The following is a 17,361-nucleotide window of genomic DNA, read 5'->3' as shown; positions in this document are numbered from 1 at the left end:
TCAACATTAGGCTACCTAGCAACAGAAGAACAGCTGCATTTACATAAGGTGATCCTGGACTATTCTGAGACACTGTAATTGGATTACCTCTCCAAATTATTGCTGTCATCAGTAAACATGAAACAGGTAGACCAGAATCCAAATTCACATGACTGTCCTGGAAGTCAACAGTCAGGGCTAATACAAGGAGGAAGCAGAGGAAATGGAAATGAGGAGAGATCTGACATTGAACTTCAGTTTTACTCATATCACCCATTAGATAAAGTCCCACACAGCCTGATTTCCTTAATGCCTCGATTTTTTTTTTCGCTCAATATCCAACCACCCTGAATAAAATGTACTTTTTTAAATATGACATTCCACATTTAATCCTTCCTTCTCTAACTTTAGATATAGTAGCAGATTTGATATTTTAGAGACTGTTATTAGATTAAAAATATTTAATAAAGAAGAGGTACTTTAACAAGAAAAATAAGTAAATAATTAAAAATAAGAGGGGATAAGGTGGATATTGTAAACATAAAGCTATTTATCCTAAGAGTATACATTTATATTAATTGAATGGTAAAATTAAGTAATAAAGTATTGCAAACATGTGGAAGGAAAATTCAGATAGTTTTTACTTCATGCTTTCAGTTCTTTATAGTACATTACATCAGTTAATGGCAATTTGTATAATTTGTATAATGACATAAATTGCCACAAATCCTTACTCAATGAAGTGCTATCAAAGTCATAAATCAGGAGTCAGAGAATGAGCATTGGGAAGCACAGTCTATCACCCTTAGGGTAAAAGAGGAACAGGTCACGGTGGCAATCATTTAGTGAGTAACTGTGCAAGGTTGAAAAGGAAAATGAATGGAATGGCATGAGGAAAGTATTACTGAACCAGCCCTTGATGAGCTAATCCCCCACATCAAATAGAATAATGCTTTATGGCTACATATTGTTTTGCTCAACTTCTAAAATTACTTTCTCTGGCTTATGATTACTTCTCTACAGGGGTCTAAAGAGAATGTCGAGAATAAATCTCAAATCCTTTCAGAGATTTACCAACACAGGATATTTATTTTAAATGAATATATATTCAATATATATATGCAATCATATGTATATTATTATATAATAATATAAATCACTTATGTATTATATATATTCAAGAGCTGTCAAAGGTTTGAGATTTTATCCAACCTGACACAATTTCATGGATGCTAGCAGAAGACATGAGACTCCCAGGTCAGAGACAAAAACTTTGTTACTTAGAGCAATAGCAGTAGCCAGATTATCAGCATTTTCTTACACCAGTTCTCTAAGCCTCAGTTCTCACAGAATACCACAGAAAACCAGACGACACAAAGAGATCCAGATGAGTTACACAACAGGAGAAGAGCCTTGGGTATAGAGAATCCAGATCTTTTAGAATGGGCAATAAACATGTCTACCCTTTGTTCCAGAGAGGGACTATTTTTATCATCCAAGACTGCAAACAAACCTGTCCTTGGCTCTGGAAGGAGAAAAAATCTCTTTCTTCCAAGGCTCTTGGCTATAAACCTCCTTGAAAAGATGATTAAACATAAAGGCAATTCAAATGTCTTTGGTTTCAAGACATGAAGAAGCATGAAAAACTCATGGAAAATTGTCTTCTGACACTTTTTAAGTTGAGAAATACTCTGAAAAATCTCATGACTTTGACTCCCCTTGGGATATGCTTCTATGTTCTCTTTTTCCAGGAGAGACACTTCTTGCCTCCCACTGTCCCATTCTTGGAACTAATGAACTTGAGCTACCTAGACAGTGGAAAATGAAACAAAACATTAACTTTGGTCTTTTAGCGTTGGCAGAGGGTCTAAAGTAATAATCCTTGGCATTTATCCCTTTACCTTTTATTATCTAAGCACTTTGTGAAATTATCTAGTTAGTTAATCTTCCTAACACCTTTGTGAGTGAGGTTAAATGATGCAGTTTCTAAAATAGGTATATACAAATTATGACTTGATAGGTCTAGTGATATAAGTTTGGACTATAATTGTTCTTGGTATTTGATGGGATTACAGCCATTTTATGGGCCAGTGGTTGTAGTTTCTTCTACACGTCATCTGTTTTTATGATCCAGCATCTGAAAGAACAATCCAAAGTGGCTCAGTGAAACCACTGTCCCTTCTAAGGAAACCAGTCTTGTAACACATAATCTTTTAAATATTTTTGTTTTGTTTTCTCCTATTGTCGCTGGCCTCCACTATAACTCAATTTCTAATTTTAAAAGTAATTATCGGAACAAAAATGATAAAGCCTTATCATTAGATAAGAACTTAAAGTGTCATGTGAATAAGTTTCTTCAATGAGTAAATTCTTTAGAACTGATGATTATTTTTTGAAATAGAGTATAGATTAAATCATTTTTGGTCAATAGGATAATAATATAATTTATATATTTTTTAACATTCTGTTAATGTGACCTAATATTCACCAGATGTTACAAGATTGTTAGTGCAAAAAGGGTCTCATATTTCAAATTTCACAGGATTATGGGATTTTTTTCTGTTTTATTTTTCACTATGAATCCCTAATACCTAAATGAAGAGTACACATTGCATGAACTATAAAAAATATTTGTTAAATAATGATAGCATAACTTTTTAACTCTCTACAAAGTCACTCTGCCATGCCAGCCATATGTAAAAAAAAAAGTCTATCATTATGAATGGGATTTTTTGCTCAAGCACTAATGCTGTCTCTTGTACTCTCTACCTTACTCAGCAGTTGCTCCCAGGAATTCACATAGACCTTCCAAATCTCTTATGTTACCAGACATATGCTGGGTTCTAGACAGGACAAAGAAGAAGAATTTTTTTCCCCACTCAGTGATATATCCTGCCACTCATGGGCTCCAGCAAAAATGTTTGGATCCATGTCACATAAATTTTTGCGATTTCAGTTTCTTTAGTTCCAGTCTAAAACTTTGCTCCCCAAAGCCTCATACCCCGTTCATGCAGCCAAAATAAGGATAGGATTTTTAGCTGTCCTTCTCTATCATCCCTTCATTCTTTCTCTCTTTTCTCTCCCTGTTTCCATACAAAATTACCTCTGTGCAGGCTGTTTTACCTACGTGCAGATTTACTCATGCTTCAGGGACCCTTGTTCCTCATATTCAGACATATCTGAATTTTAATTTACCTTAGCTGCAACACCATCTTAAATTAACAGATGTATAATAATTTACATTTCAAAGGAATGCTTTCTCTTTTGAAATAGTTACCTTGTGGAAAGCAAAACATTTACTTCAGCTCTACATTGGTCACAATCTTCCTACAGATGACACAATTTAGTTCCCTGATGGTGAACCTAAATTTTCATAAGACCTGCCTATGATTAGGCCAGGTAAAGAAAGTTGTTGATCAAGACATACAACACACTCTTTTATCCCTTCTTTTAATAAGACATCTTATAACTTCTTTTACAAAAAAAAATCATGCTGTTATGAACCCATGTTTTCTAGCTGTTTCTGTAATGATTAATCTACACAAAATTCATTTTTTTCCCCTTCATGTCAATGATCACATTATCTGCTTTAGGTAGAGTTTTAAAACTTTATATACATTTATTCATATTTGCAGTCTCTTTCACTCTTCCAATTCTAGGTAACTGGTAATAATATGATCAGCCTCATCACTTAAACATAGGTGACTATGACAAAAAGGCATGTGGCCAAAGAAATAAAAGTTCATACTGTTTTTGACGTAAGTGTCAAGATGATCCAAGGGTTGCCCTTGCGACAGATAATTAGGGAAAACTGTCAAGCCTGCAGCTTAATCCTGTGTACATCTGCTCAAAGTCAGCTCTGAAAACTGTGGGATCTAGGAAGACAATCTTTTGTAATTAGCCAAGGCCACTATAATCCATAAAAACATCTGATCAAATTGATTTCCAGTCCATCAAGTGGTATCTGTCAACAGCAAACTTACCGATCATCCTGGAGCTGTGACTACCTCATGTAAACCTCTAAGGTCATTTAAAGGTTCCTTTGCCTTGTAAATATAAAATCATTTTCACTTTTTGACAGACTGTCTTTTCATGTGGGGCAGTAGAGAAGAGGGGAAGTAGGAAAAAGATGGACTGTCAGAAGCATTCACAAACCATTAATATCAGGGAGGCAGAAATCCACAAAATGTCCACTGTAAGATCAGTGTTCTGCTAATGTGTAGTCAAAAATATGTGTAGTTTATGAAGAGAGAAAATTATATCATTTCTGTTTCTGTACTTGAGATCTTGACTTTGTTCTTAATGGTGTGCATTGCCAAATACTGTACACATGCCTATCTTGCTACTTGGATATGCTATTTCCATCTCTCTGCTATCACTTTCTTCAAGTTCTAGTCTCCAGAGGGTTTCTAATACAATTACTAAAACAATCTTCTTTCAACTCAATTAATTCAATTTTAAGAATGGATCGTGTCATGTCACTTTTTGCCTCTCTCTTACTTTAAAGTTTTTTTTTTTTTTTATGTTGAGAGAGACAGAGAAAGTACGAGTTTTTTTGGGGGGGGGAGGGGCAGAGAGAGAGGGAGAGAGTATCCCAAGCAGGCTTCACACTGTGAGCATAGCACCTGATGTGGGGCTTGAACTCATAAAACTGTGAGATCATGACCTGAGCTGAAACCAAGAGTCAGATGATCAACCAACTGAGCCACCTAGGCACCCCCTGCATTCTCTATTCTAATCCTTTCCCCTGGTTGGTGTTCTGTGCACTCTGTTTATGTTCTAAGCTTCAGTGATTTTTCCCTAACCTTTCTTTCTCCATGGCAATACATACGGCCTCTCTTAGGTAAAATTAACTTCATTCATTTCAGAAGTCCAATCTGAAATTAGTTTAAGATCTCCCTAGCCTCCTCTGGATCTTAATTTGACATACTCTTACCTTTAATTAATTATATAACTTAATGAAATAGTCCTAACAGTTAGCTTCACTTTGTTTTCTTTCACCCAGATTCTCTGACAGCTCTTCAGGATTTGCCATTGTTCTTTCTTGCAGCTCTCTCCCCTCTTATCCTCTGTACTAATGCACTTTTCTGCCATCTTTTTCACTTTCTTTTTTTCTGAGATCCCTTTGTAAGACCATCCCCTAAGTGAAGGATACTCCCACAAGAATTCCAGTCCTTAATTTTCTATTCTTATTTCTGCATTATCCCCATGGCTCCCCCTGCCTCCTCTAAGTTGATGACTCTCATTTTTGTGTCTCCAGCAGCTTGAACTTTGTCCCACATGTTCAATTGCCTAAAGGCATCTTTGCTTAAAAAACCTCATATTCGTGCAAATCTCAACATATTTGAAACTGAATTAATCTTCTCCCTACAATTGGATTCTTTTTCAAATTACTTCGTTCCAGTAAGGCACTTGTCCTGGCTGGTTTCCTTCCCTTGCTCTGTTTTCAATTTGTCACCAAGTTGTTTCATTTCTTCCTGCAAATTTTGCCATATGATTATTATTGCCCCTCTTCCTTTACTGTTACCACCCTACTGAAGACTTTATCACCCTCCTCCCCAAATTAAGAGCACTTGTTGATTTCTTTAAGATATAACTCATATGCCACAAAATTCATCATTTTGAAGTATAAATCTTAATGGTTTTCAATATATTCACAGAGTTGTGCAACCATCATCATTATCTGGTTCTAGAACATTTTTGCCACCCTCAAAGGAAACCCTGTGATAATTAGTAGTCACTCATCATTCTGTTCCTCCTCCCCCATCTCTCAGCCCCTCACTATTCTACTGTCTTTATGGATTTGCTTATTCTTGACATTTTATATAAATGGAATAATGCAATATGCAGCCTCTGTGACCAGTTTCTTACACTTAGCGTAATGTTTTCAATGTTTGTTCATGTAGCATGTATCAGTATTTCATTTCTTTTTATTGCAGACTACTGTTTCTGTGTGTGTGTGTGTGTGTGTGTGTGTGTGTGTGTGTGTGTCTGTAATTGTTGTTTATCCATTTATCAGTTGATGGACATTTGGGTTGTTGGCTATTATCCTAAGAAAATATAATATTTACTATAACAGATAAAAATACATGCAGATGTATAAAGGTGTCAAAGTGGAAATGGGTAAAATTTGGCATATATATCTCGAAGTCAAATCAACTAGATATGTTGATGGATTGGATGAGAGGGATGAGAGAAAAAGTAATCACAAATGAATTCATAAACTTATGAATTCAGTGGCCTCCTTCCTTAGGGGAGAAAATTATTTAATGACATAGAGAAAATTGTGCCTGCAGAATGGTACCTGGAGTCTGAATGTCTGTAGTTTAGATAGAGGACACTTGTTCTATAAGTTTTCTTTGGGAGAGCTCATCTATACTTATGGGTTTATATCCAGAAGTTTCAGATGTGATATATCTGCTGAATATTTTTATGTAAATGTCCAAATACAAAGCTAATGCCAAACTTATAATAATGCCTTCTAAAGACACTCTTTAGCGAGGTAGTTTTTTATCTTAGTTGTATATATCACCATCCACCCCTATTACACATACTAACAATTTAAGACTTATGCTTGGCTGTGACCTCTATCCTATATCTGCTCAGGTCCCTAATAATACTTCTGCTCTTGGCACAAGCAGTTATCAAGTCCTGCCAATTTTTCCTCTTAAGTACTTTCTATGATCCATTTCACTCTTCCTCTTGCCCTCATTCCTATTATTTCTTACATGTACTCAGTCTATGTCATATTCTTCTCTGTCTCGATTTTCACCCCTCAACTTATCATTAGAACAACTGCCAGAAATATCCAGATAAAATACAACTCTGACTTGTCCTGACACTTAGAAATTTTTAGGCATTCCCCATAACAAAAACCTAGCCTGGGTTAGTGCCCCCTATTTTCTCAAATAAATTATATAACACTACAGACATGTGGTACATTGTAGGTGCCATATATATTGTAACTATATGTTTATGTATTGTCTTATTTTATTTTATCCTAAGATAAAAATTAGAATTTGGGGCTATTGCCTAGAATTTTGACTTACAATGTCTCAATTAATGTTATGCAAACGAATAAATTGTATAGATTATGTTAGACTAGTGTCGGACAGTTTATATTTTTAAAAATATTATTCCTACTCCAGTGTTTTGCACACTAGTTATAATTAAAACACAACTAGTCTTACCAAAAATAAAAATACTGTTTGGAGAGCTGGAGAAAGGTACTTTGGGTAAAGATTGAGTATCTGAAACTTAGTACCTTAAATCTAAACCTGATGATACCTATTGGATCCTTGTACAACAGGGTTAATTAAAATATAGGTACTTATAAAAATATCGCATAATTTAGTGCATAAAGTGAAAATGTTTGCATGTTTTCTTACTTTCATATAGGTTATAAAAAAGCAAGGAAAAAAGATTTGACAGAGAATTATCTACAGTAATAAATATGAATATAGGTATATAGTCACATATTCATATATATTCATATGTATATATACATATGTATGTATATATATATACACAAAAATGTGAATGTTATTAGGAGAAAAATATCATGTTCAGAGCTCCAAATCACATGTTAATGAAGCAAATAATCTTTCCAAAGACAAATTCACCCTAAGTCATTCAGAAATGTGTTTAGAACATATAGTTAATGTATTCTTTAATTGCTTTTGGGCTGAAGTTAAACTCTTCTAGCCTCTAGGCTGATGGTCTCAATAATGTCTGATTTTGAATTTGGGAAGCCTTTAGGTAACAACTGGGTTTCCCACGCAAAGTGTTGTAAAATACAACAAAACCCCCAAAAACTCAGTGCTTAAAATTTAGATGTGTGTGTGTGTGTGTGTGTGTGTGTGTGTGTGTGTGTGTGTGTTTCAATTCTGACTTTGTAATCTTATTCATTTGTATTAGTGAACATTAAGATTTTGGTTGTGCTTCACAATCCAGGATGGGGCAATTATAAATGTTGTAACATCCAACAAATTCTCTTTTACTTTCCAAATTAGTGTGAAATATATTAGGTCAGTATATTGATATACTCATCACTCCACCAGTACTACTCAATCAAGACTGTTAATTCATATTAACACCGTTAAGAGCTGGTCAAATCTTGCCTCTTTCAGGAAGCCTTCTTTAGTTTATTTGATCACACTTTTAATTAACATATTCCTTTTTGTCCTTTATGTACTTGAATCACAGTTTATATCTTATTTGTTTGAGTTTTTACTATGACTACTTCTCTGTTATTTCTTCCAGACCATAAATGTGGAATTTCTAATGTAGTAGTAGATCTCCATCTTTGAGATCATATGTAGCAAGGCTTGACAAGTCTCAGGACACTTAATGTGTCATCTTTTTTTTTTTTTTTTTTCTCTGCTTAAGGACAATTGGTACTACAAGCGATTGCTTCACAACTAGCAGGCATAATCTGGAAGTACACAGATTTAACTGAGTAAAAGTCATCCACAGAAATATGGCTCAATTCCCTGGCCTCTGAGCAATGATTCAAAGGCATGATCCTCAGTTTCTCAGGGAATCCCTAAAAGTATTGAGCCTCAGTTAATTTTCTAATTAATATTTTTTTAAATTTTTTTCTGCTTTTGCTCTTTTTCTCTACTTTCTTATTGTGGCTCCTAAAATTACCTCCAAAATAAATTATCTTCTCCTGCTTTCTGGTCATAAAGTCAACTTTGAGGAAAGCCAATTTAAGGAAGTTGGAAAACAGTAGGTGTTCAATATCCTTGTTGAGTAAATCAGCAAAGTACTATAAGTGACTCAGAAATCATATAAATGTCAAAGATCTATGTGAGAACAATGGAAGTACTGCAGTTGCATTATGATGTAGGCAACATTTTTCTTTGGAGTTTTCCCACTTCCTTGTGCTGTCTTCTGCTCTTTCCAGTTAGAACCTTTATTAGTTTGGTTTTTTTTTCAGAGGTCTGGTGGTATGTTTTTTCCATCTTCCTGGACTCTCAGTGTTGTTTTTTACACAACTACTCTCTTGAGGCAACTTCCAGAGTTCCTGTTCTCTCCTTTATAATTTCCTTCCCTCAAAGATTTCTTACAATACAACTTATTTTCTCTAGGATTGGCTTTGTGTAAACACATCCATGTCCAAATCCAAGGCATAGCATATTATCTCCTCAGAGTAGTTTGCCTTTTAATAGAGATCTTTGAGAGATTCATTGCTATAGCCTAACCATTAATATACAAACATAAATTCTAATTGGAGAAATTCCAGGCACTGTAGTAGGTTAATAGAGGAAATATTTTTTAGGAAGTAGGAGATGTTTTATATTACATCAAATATGTAGGGGTTTATTCTGCCTATTTATTGGGCTAGATTTGGCTTCAGAAAATATTGTCTATTTTAAAATTTCTTTAGACTGAAACAGAAATTTTCCCCACACTATAACTTAGTTCTCCTCTGTTTCCTCAGCTGCTTCTCAGTTTAAGTCTGGAGTAAGACTGGGTGAGGTACAGAATGCTAGAAAGCAACAAATGAGAGTTTCAACATATGGGGTGTTTTCTTCCACATTTGAAGATATAGTGATATGTCTCCCTACCCAATAGCTGTTCAACCCAAGTACGATAACTCTTACATTTTTATTGTAGAAGATTTTTAGATACTGCACTTTCACCATTATTATATGATGCAAATTTAGTTTTTCTATAAACTTCATAATGGTTTTAATGTAAGGATACTTTTCTTTTTTTTTTAAATTTTATTTTTTTTTAATTTACATCCAAATTAGCATATAGTACAACAGTGATTTCAGGAGTAGATTCCATAGTGCCCCTTACCCATTTAGCCCATCCCCCCTCCCACACCCCCTCCAGTAACCCTCTATTTGTTCTCCATATTTATGAGTTTCTTATGCTTTGTCCCTTCCCTGTTTTTTTTTTTTTTATTATTTTTGCTTCCCTTTCCTTATGTTCATCTGTTCTGTGTCTTAACGTCATCATATGAGTGAAGTCATATGATATTTATCTTTCTCTGACTAATTTCACTTAGCATAATACCGTCTAGTTCCATCCATATAGTTGCAAATGACAAGATTTCATTCTTTTTGATTGCCGACACATCTTCTTTATCCATTCGTCAGTTGATGGACATTTGGGCTCTTTCCGTACTTTGGCTATTGTTGATAGTGCTGCTATAAACATTGGGGTGCATGTGTCCCTTCGAATCAGCACACCTGTATCTCTTGGATAAATACCTAGTAGTGCAGTTGCTGGGCCATAGGGTAGTTCTATTTTTAGTTTTTGAGGAACCTCCATACTGCTTCCAGAGTGGCTGCACCAGCTTGCATTCCCACCAACAATGCAAAAGAGATCCTCTTTCTCCACATCCTCGCCAACATCTGTTGTTGCCTGAGTTGTTAATGTTAGCCATTCTGACAGTTGTAAGGTGGTATCTCATTGTGGGTTTGATTTGTATTTCCCCGATGAGTGATGTTGAGCATTTTTTCATGTGTTGGTTGGCCATCTGGATGTCTTCTTTGAGAAGTGTCTATTCATGTCTTTTGCCCATTTCTTCACTGGATTATTTGTTTTTTGGGTGTTGAGTTTGATAAGTTCTTTATAGATTTTGGTCACTAACTCTTTATCTGATATGTCGTTAGCAAATATCTTCTCCCATTCTGTCGGTTGCCTTTTAGTTTTGCTGATTGTTTCCTTCGCTATGCAGAAGATTTTTATTTTGATGAGGTCCCAGTAGTTCATTTTTGCTTTTATTTCCCTTGCCTCTGGAGACATGTTGAGTAAGAAGTTGCTGTGGCCCAGATCAAAGAGGTTTTTGCCTGCTTTCTCCTCAAGGATTTTGATGGCTCCCTGTCTTACATTTAGGTCTTTCATGCATTTTGAGTTTCTTTTTGTGTATGGTGTAAGAAAGTGGTCCAGGTTCATTCTTCTGCATGTCACTGTCCAGTTTTGCCAGCATCACTTGCTGAAGAGACTGTCTTTATTCCATTGGATATTCTTTCCTGCTTTATCAAAGATTAGTTGTCCATACGTTTCTGAGTCCATTTCTAGGTTCTCTATTCTATTCCATTGATCTGAGTGTCTGTTTTTGTGCCAGTACCGTACTGTCTTGATGACTAGAGCTTTGTAATATAGTGTGAAGTCCGGGATTGTGATGCTTCCTGCTTTGGTTTTCTTTCTCAAGATGGCTTTGGCTATTCAGGGTATTTTCTGGTTCCATACAAATGTTAGGATTATTTGCTCTAGCTCTGTGAAGAATGCTGGTGTTATTTTGATAAGGACTGCATTGAATATGTAGATTGCTTTGGGTAGTATTGACATTTTAACGATGATTTGTTCTTCCTATCCAGGAGCATGGATTATTTTTTCCATTTTTTGGTGTCTTCTTCAATTTCTTTCATAAGCTTTATATAGTTTTCAGTGTATATATTTTTCACCTCTTTGGTTAGATTTATTCCTAGGTATTTTATGTTTTTTTGTGCAACTGTAAATGGGATCAATTCCTTGATTTCTCTTTCTGTTGCTTTATTGTTGGTGTATAGGAATGCAACCAATTTCTGTGCATTGATTTTGTGTCCTGCAACTTTGCTGAATTCATGAATCAGTTCTGTCAGGTTTTTGGTGGAATCTTTAGGGTTTTCCATATGGAGTATCATGTCATCTGCAAAGAGTGAAAGTTTGACCTCCTCCTGCCCAATTTGGATGCCTTTTATTTCTTTGTGTTGTCTGATTGCAAAGGCTAAGACTTTCAATACTATGTTGAATAACAGTGGACATCCCTGTATTGTTCCTGACCTTAAGAGGAAAGTTCTCAGTTTTTCCCCATTGAGGATGATATTAGCGTTGGGTTGTTCACATATGGCTTTTATGATCTCAAGGAATGCTCCTTCTATCCCTACTTTCTTAAGGGTTTTTATCAAGAAAGGGTGCTGTATTTTGTCAAATGCTTTCTCTGCATCTATTGAGAGGATCATATGGTTCTTGTCCTTTCTTTTATTGATGTGATGAATCATGTTAATTGTTTTACAGATATTGAACCAGCCCTGCATCCCAGTTATAAATCCCACTTCGTCATGGTGAATAATTTTTTTAATGTATTGTTGGAGTCAGTTGGCTAATATCTTGTTGAGGATTTTTGCATCCATGTTCATCAGGGAAATTGGTCTATAGTTCTCCTTTTTAGTGGGGTCTCTGTCAGGTTTTGGAATCAAGGTAATGCTGGCTTCATAGAAAGAGTTTAGAAGTTTTCCTTCCATTTCTATTTTTTGGAACAGCTTCAAGAGAATAGGTGTTAACTCTTCCTTAAATGTTTGCTGGAATTTCCCTGGAAAGCCATCTGGCCCTGGACTCTAGTTTTTTGGGAGATTTTTGATTACTAATTTGATTTCCTTACTGGTTATGGGTCTATTCAAATTTTCTATTTCTTCCTGTTTCAGTTTTAGTAGTGTATATGTTTCTAGGAATTTGTCCATTTCTTTCAGATTGCCCATTATATTGGCATATAATTGCTCATAATATTCTCTTATTATTTTTTTATTTCTGCTGTGTTTTATGTTCCACTGTGATCTCTCCTCTTTCATTCTTGATTTTATTTATTTGGGTCCTTTCCTTTTTCTTTTTGATCAAACTGGCTAGTGGTTTATCAATTTTGTTAATTCTTTCAAAGAACCAGCTTCTGGTTTCATTGATCTGTTCTACTGTTTTTTTTGCTTTTGATAGCATTAATTTCTGCTCTAATCTTTATTATTTCCTGTCTTCTGCTGGTTTGGGGTTTTATTTGCTGTTCTTTTCCAGCTCTTTAAAGTGTAAGGTTAGGTTGTGTATCTGAGATCTTTCTTTTTTCTTTAGGAAGGCCTGAATTGCTATATATTTTCCTCTTATGACTGCCTTTGCTGTGTCCCAGAGGTTTTGGGTTGTGGTGTTATCATTTTCATTGGCTTCCATATACTTTTCAATTTCTTTTTTAACTTCTTGATTATCCCATTTATTCTTCAGTGGGATGTTCTTCAGTCTCCAAGTATTTGTTACCTTTCCAAATTTTTTCTTATGTTTGATTCTGAGTTTCATAGTGTTGTGGTCTGAAAATATGCACGGTATGATCTTGATCTTTTTGTACTTGCTGAGGGCTGATTTGTGTCCCAGTATGTGGTCTATTCTGGAGAACATTCCATGTGCACTGGGGAAGAATGTATATTCTGCTGCTTTAGGATAAAATGTTCTGAATATATCTATTAAGTCCATCTGGTCCAGTGTGTCATTCAAAGCCATTGTTTCCTTGTTGATTTTTTGATTAGATGATCTGTCCATTGCTGGGAGTGGGGTATTGAAATCTCCTACTATTATGGTATTACTATCAATGACTTTCTTTATGTTTGTGATTGTTTTATATATTTGGGTGCAGCCACATTTGGTGCATAAATGTTTACAATTGTTAGGTCTTCTTGGTGGATAGACCCCTTGATTATGATATAATGCCCTTCTTCATCTCTTGATACAGTCTTTACTTTAAAGTCTAGATTGTCTGATATAAGTATGGCTACTCCGGCTTTCTTTTGTTGACCATTGGCATGACACGTGGTTCTCCATCCCCTTACTTTCAATCTGAAAGCGTCTTTAGGTCTAAAGTGGGTCTCTTGTAAACAGCATATCGATGGATCTTGTTTTCTTATCCATTCTATTACCCTATGCCTTTTGATTGGAGCATTGAATCCATTGACATTTAGAGTGAGTACTGAAAGATATGAATTTATTGCCATTATGTTGCTTGTAGAGTTGGAGTTTCTGGTGGTGTTCTGTTGTCCTTTCTAATCTCTGTTGCTTTTGGTATGTATATAAGTATTTATATTTTCATCTTTTCTCCCCTCAGAGAATCCCCCTTAAAATATCTTGCAGGACTGGCTTAGTGGTCACAAACTCCTTTAATTTTTGTTTGGGAACCTTTTTCTCTCTCCTTGTATTTTGAATGACAGCCTTGCTGGATAAAGAATTCATGCTGCATATTTTTCTCATTCAGCACGTTGAATATATCCTGCCACTCCTTTCTGGCCTACCAAGTTTCTGTGGATAGGTCTGCTGGAAACCTGATGTGTCTTCCCTTGTAGGTTAAGGACTTTTTTCCCCTTGCTGCTTGCATGATTCTTTCCTTGCCTGAGTATTTTGTGAATTTGATTATGATATGCCTTGTTGATGGTCATTTTTTGTCGAATCCAATGGGAGTCCTCTGTGCTGCCTAGATTTTGATGTCTGTGTCTTTCCCCAGGTTAGGAAAGTTTTTTGCTATGATTTGCTCACATAACCCTTCTATCCCTATTTCTCTCTCTTCCTCTTCTGGGACCCCTATGATTCTGATGTTGTTCCTTTTTAATGAGTCACTGATTTCTCTGATTCTTAAATTGTACTCTTTTGCCTTAATCTGCCTCTTTTTTTCTGCTTCATTATTCTCCATACGTTTGTTCTCTCTGTTGCTAATTCTCTGTTCTGCCTCATCCTTCCTTGCTGCCGCAGCATCCATTTGTAATTGCAGCTCAGTTATAGCATTTTTTTTACTTTATCCTGACTAGTTTTTACTTCTTTTATCTCTCCAGAAAGGGATTCTAATCTATTTTCAACTTCAGCTAGTATTCTTATTATCGTGATCTGAATTCTGGTTGAGACATCTTGCTTGTATCTATGTTGGTTAAGTCCCTGGCTGTTGTTTCCTCCTGTTGTTTCTTTTGGGGTGAATTCCTTAGTTTCATCATTTTCAGGGGAGAAAAGGAATTAATGAGGTAGAAAAAAATTAAAATTAAAAAAATTAAAATTAAAAAAAGATGAAAATTAAAAAATTAAAAACACACACACATACAAAATTGAATAAATGATGCTATATCCTAGGTGTGTTTTGGTCTGGTTGTTGAATATGGCTTGATAGATTAGAGAAAAAAGGGGAAAGAAGAAAAAAAAAAGGAAATCATTTGAAAATTTGAAAAAATGAATACACTGAAGTAGACTAAAATGAAATGATGGAAGTACACTAGAATTTAAAAAAATTTACACAAAAGTAAAAAATACAGTAGAAAAAAGTTAAAAACATTTAAAAAAAATTTTAATGTTTATTTATTTTTGAGACAGAGGGAGATGGAACACGAGTGAGGGAGGTGCAGAGAGAGAGAGGGAGACAAAGAATCTGACACAGGCTCCAGGCTCTGAGCTGTCAGCACAGAGACTGATGCAGGGCTTGAACCCATGATCATGAGATCATGACCTGAGCTGAAGTTGGACTCTAAACGACTGAGCCACCCAGGTACCCCTAAAGAAAATATTTTTAATAAAAACTAAAAATAAAGATGATTTTTTTCTCTTTCTGTATTCAAGAAAAAGAAATGAAGAAGAGTAAAAATAAAAAAAGAAATCATTTGAAAATTTGAGAAAATGAATACACTGAAGTAGACTAAAAATGATAGAAGTAAAATAGAATTTGAAAAGTTTACACAAAAGTAAAAAATATAGAAAAAAATTAAAGAAAAATATTATTTATTATTAATAAAAATTGAAAATAAAAATGAATTTTTTCTTTCTGTATTTAAAAAAAAGAAAAATGAAAAAGAAAAAAAGAAAATTGAATAGATGGACCTACTAACAGACTGAAATACGACTGAAATTACTTTGTTTTCCCCTAGAAGTCAGACTATGAAGCACTTTATAGTACATAAACTAAACAGGTGGTGAGACTTGTGTTCTTGAAGAGTGAAGTTTGCCCAGTGGGGCGGGGCTTAGTGTAACGGCTCTGTTCTCTACTAGATGGTGCTGCTAGCCTACTGGGGTGGATTGTTGTGGTGTCCTCAGGTGCATATGTACATGTGCGGGAGCAGTGAAAATGGCATCACCCAGCTACCCAACTGTAGTATCGGAATTCTCTTCTCCCCGATCAGCAATCGTGCACCCATCCTTTGTCTTCAGCTTTCATCCACTCCCCTCTTTTACACCCTCCGTGACCAAGCCCCAGGTAGTACCTTTTATCTCAGATAGGGCTGTGTTCCCCAGCCCCTTCTAAGAGACTGCGGCTTTGACTGGTTCCGCCCCTCTGTGGGAGGGTCTCACCGAACAATGGCGAATGCTTGCCACACCCAAGAAAGTCACAGGACCGTGTTGATGCTGAAGCCCAGAGACTGTGGCCAGGTGCCAGCTCACCCCAGAAAAAGTTCATGAGATAGTGTAGCAGCAGCATTTCAGAGATTATGGAAAATCACAACACATATTTGGAACGAGGCTTCACCCTTAACAGCCTTGTTCCAGCACCAGCGAATGTGGCTGTTCTCTGGGGTCTGCTGGGCCCAGGTTTCCTGACAGCCTCTCCCAAATGTCCTTCCAGCAGTGGAACCTTCCAGCAGCTTCTTCCCCTGTGGCCCAAGAACCTTCTGGACCCCACCCTGCTCCTGGGGATTCACCCTTCCCACCAGAGCACCGCCAGGTATCAAGCTGCAGAGTTGCAGACTTTGCGCTCCCCTTGTTTACAGTCTTAATGGAATTTAAACCCTCTCCTTTCTCCTTTCTCCTTTCTCCTTTCTCCTTTCTCCTTTCTCCTTTCTCCTTTCTCATTTCTCCCTTTTTAGTTCAGTCCCTGTGACTGTTTCTAATTTTCCACCTTCTCTCCAGCTGCTTTTGGGGAGGGGTGCTTTTCCTATATTCTGTCCACTATCTCTGTCCTCTTTCTGCATTCAAAAGCACCTCCCTGCCCTCCATGGCTTCTCTCTCCCCAAGTTCAGCTCTCTGTGCTGCTGTGTACCGGCTGAGTTCTTTGGTTCCGGTTGTGCAGATTGTTGTGTTAATCCTCAGATGAGTTTTCTAGTTGTGCAGGATGGTTGAGTGTTGGTCTGGCTGTATTTCATGGATGCAAGACACACAAAAACTTCCATGCTGTTCTGCCATCTTGGCTCCCTCAATGTAAGGATACTTTGATAAGCATTTGAACTTTAGATTAAAAGTGACTTCATATCCATTTTATCTTTTAAATCATTAGATTTCCCCCCATGTTATTAGCAAGCAAGATATTCCTTCCACATCATGTTTATAATACAAATACCTACAATTAATGTAATAGTTATCCCTGCATATAAATTCAGGGTATTTTGCTTCTGAAATATCTCATTGGTGAGATGCTTCTGTGGGTGAGAATAGTACACAGGTCTTTGGCCTAATTTCAGCACTTACCACATCTTATCACACCTAATATTCTCAATGAAATCATTAATCAGTATACTGTTCTTGTCAACATCTGTACTAGAGCTTTTCAATATGATGACTCATACCTTCCTACTATTTGGCGTTGATCATAAATCACAACTTTAAGGTATAATCAATTAAGCCATTAGGAAGATAACTAGTTGGACACCTATTCAACTCAAAATGGCCTAT

Source organism: Panthera tigris, chromosome D3 (assembly GCF_018350195.1).
Source record: "Panthera tigris isolate Pti1 chromosome D3, P.tigris_Pti1_mat1.1, whole genome shotgun sequence".
NCBI lineage: Eukaryota > Metazoa > Chordata > Mammalia > Carnivora > Felidae > Panthera > Panthera tigris.
Note: the sequence above shows the minus strand (reverse complement) of the source record.